At 41.4% G+C, this 2,862-nt stretch overlaps 1 non-coding gene across 1 annotated transcript; it reads right to left on the bottom strand.

The window, feature by feature from the left end:
- Positions 1-73, bottom strand: Trnai-gau (transfer RNA isoleucine (anticodon GAU)). Its single transcript has one exon. It is a non-coding gene; the product is annotated as a tRNA-Ile (tRNA).
- Between the last annotated feature and the right edge of the window lie 2,789 nt (positions 74-2,862).

Raw genomic sequence — 2,862 nt, 5'->3', positions numbered from 1 at the left:
TGGTCCGTGTGAGGATCGAACTCACGACCTTGGCGTTATCAGCACCACGCTCTACCGACTGGGCTAACGGACCTTGCACACGAGAAATGGTAGATGGTAAACAATTGACAATCTGGAGGTTGGAATACTTACCAATGCGAGTTGGTTAGGAAAGTTTTCTATATACTTGTGCAAACACAGCAGATGACCTGAGGTCATGATTTGGAATGAAATCTTTTCTGCATCCACCACCACCCATGAACACTTTTTGCGTTTCCGCAGCAAAATCTAGGAGTTTCATATCACTTTGTGAACGTCTATGTCGCGATTATTTACCGAGATTCGCAGAAATGGTGTCAGCTGCTCTTCAAAGCCACCTCAAACAAAATTAGAATGTAAAATCATAGCGAAGGAATATTAATTTGTTTTCTTCTAAGCAGGTCGGACAGGGAAGGAAAGAGCAAGGTCGACGTTAGATGGGCTAGGGAAAGCGACTGAATACAACAGTGGCTCTTGCAATATCAAATAGTCCATAGGCCAGGACCCTAAAAAGGGGCATTTGGTACCAAAAAGAGGGACAAATTCTAACCCTCATTTTTAACAACATTGATTTCTCTAGTTTTTTTTGGTATATGATAACCATGCCAATTGAGTAGCTTTATCAGGATTATCACGCGATTAAATGACGTCACTCAGTTTGGCTTAATAGGCAGACTTGGTACGAAGATGGTTATTAACAGTCAAACGGAAACCTGAAAACGTTTCAAACATTGATTTTTAGTTATTAAAAATCTCAAAAGTTGTTTTCAGAGTTAATTTCCAACGACGTATGTATGACTTACAGGTATTGCCCCTGAATGGTTTCCATGGTAACACTTGCCAAAAATACAAACATGAATAATTATTTGGAAAATAGAAAAAAAAGGGAAATTGCTAGAGTAAATTGCATTAATTACATTGTAACGCTCATTTTAAACAACAATGATTCCTCAAGTTTATTTTGATATATAATAACCATGATAACTATGCCAAACGAGTAGCTATACCAGGCTTATCACGGGTTCAAATGATTGATTCGGTTTGGCTGAACAGATAGAATTGGTGCAAATGTGACTACTACTCCTTACAGTCAATTACAAGCAAATGCAAATACAGTCAAATGTTACATACACTGGTTTTTAGTCACTGAAAATCCCAAACTTTGTTTTCAGAGTTAATGTCACAAACATATATTTAACTTATAGAAGTTGTTCCTGGATGGTTTCCATGACAACACTTGCCAAATGTTAAATATGAAAAAAATTATTCAGAATATAAGAGAATGCCCGGTACATGTGCAAAGTTACATTAAAACTTTAAGTTAGATTTCCTCGTCTTTGTCGCTATCATCTGAGACAACCTCCTCGATAGAATCTTCACATCTGTTGTCATAGTCTAAAAGCTTCCACACATCGGTACACTTCAAACCATTTTCTAGGCAACAGTAGGTAGGAAGTTGACAGGACCTTGCACATGAGCAGGACAGTAGCTCTAGCACGGCTGTAGGGGCTGGGTCACCGCTCATCCAGTCAATGGCAAAGTTATCGCCGCCTTCCCGCCAGCCAGAACCGCTGGGCGTGGGTGTCAAAGGGCAGCGTTGCAGACTTCGCTTCCAAATGACTGCTTGGAAGTTTTCTCGAGAAGCATGCTTGAGCAAGCAGTCAGCATGTGGTGGTAACTGGGTGGAGTCGATGTTACCCGTCTTGGCGCAGAATAACCTGTACCTCATCTCATTGATGTTATCAGTGCCTGGTTGAGAGCAATAGAGCTTACATGTAAACTCTTGGAGGCTCTGAAATAGCTCATTCGAAAGAACCCATTCCATCCCTAGCTGCTTAAAAAATTCTTCGTAGGACTTCTGCTGCTTGACAAGTCGTAGGGCTGTTATCTCTCCCCTTCCAGCGAATGCACTCACATTGTCACAACCAGTGAAACCATGCATGCCAATTAGGCATTTCCAAAGTTTTCCTCCTACGGCTCCCACCAAACTGGAGATACTAACATATCTAGTTCTTGTCTGCGTTCCACACTTGATATACATGGATGCCGGAATAAAGCACTTGCGCCAGGCAAAGTAAGAATAGTCTGTATCTTCTACATTGCCTGTCAACTTTATCCCGTATCTATCCCGTCTCCACTCCTTTACCACAAATCTGCGAAGGCCTTTTTATTCTTTGTATTCAAAAGGGATTTTCTCCACTGCTGCACTTTGTGTTCGGATTGAGTGTTTCTAAATTCATCGCCGAATTCTGCTCCCCCCTTCTCTTTTTCTGCATTTTTGATGGAGGTTTCTTTGTATACATTAAATATAACATCTATTCTCCTTGAGTTAGACCATTAGTGCAGCGCCAAGCCTAGTAGAGAATCGGCCACCTCGGCAAACGTCTTGTGGTCTCCTTTGAGTCTCTGTACGAGGGCCAAAGCATATATTACACATGCTAATGATTGCGAGATCACGTCTGCGGCTGGAACATTTTATTGCAGTTCTTTTGCAAAAGCTATCTGTTTGTTTTTCTTCATGATGATCCATCAGCAGTGGACAACGCCCAGGGAAGGGGCCCCAGTGGATGACTTAGAACTTCCCTCATTTGAAGTTTTCTGATTTCAGCTATTAATATCATCTGGATGAATAGATTTCTATCAGCTTCCAGGATGATCTCTTTGGACGTTTTGTTCCGGACTTGCACCTTTTTGTTCAGCTCGGTAAATGTTTGCAGTTTTGCCTTGGTGATTGTGACGTGGAACTTGGTTTGAGGTGGCTGTTACTCCAGTTGCTTTACACGAAAGGTTTCGTATGCATTCTCTCCAGCAGCTTTAGCAGTAAGCAAATCTTGTTGTATCTTT

The sequence above is a fragment of the Pocillopora damicornis genome, chromosome 13 (genome assembly GCF_964200805.1).
Source record: "Pocillopora damicornis chromosome 13, jaPocDami1.2, whole genome shotgun sequence".
NCBI lineage: Eukaryota > Metazoa > Cnidaria > Anthozoa > Scleractinia > Pocilloporidae > Pocillopora > Pocillopora damicornis.
This window is presented reverse-complemented; position numbering and strand designations above follow the sequence as displayed.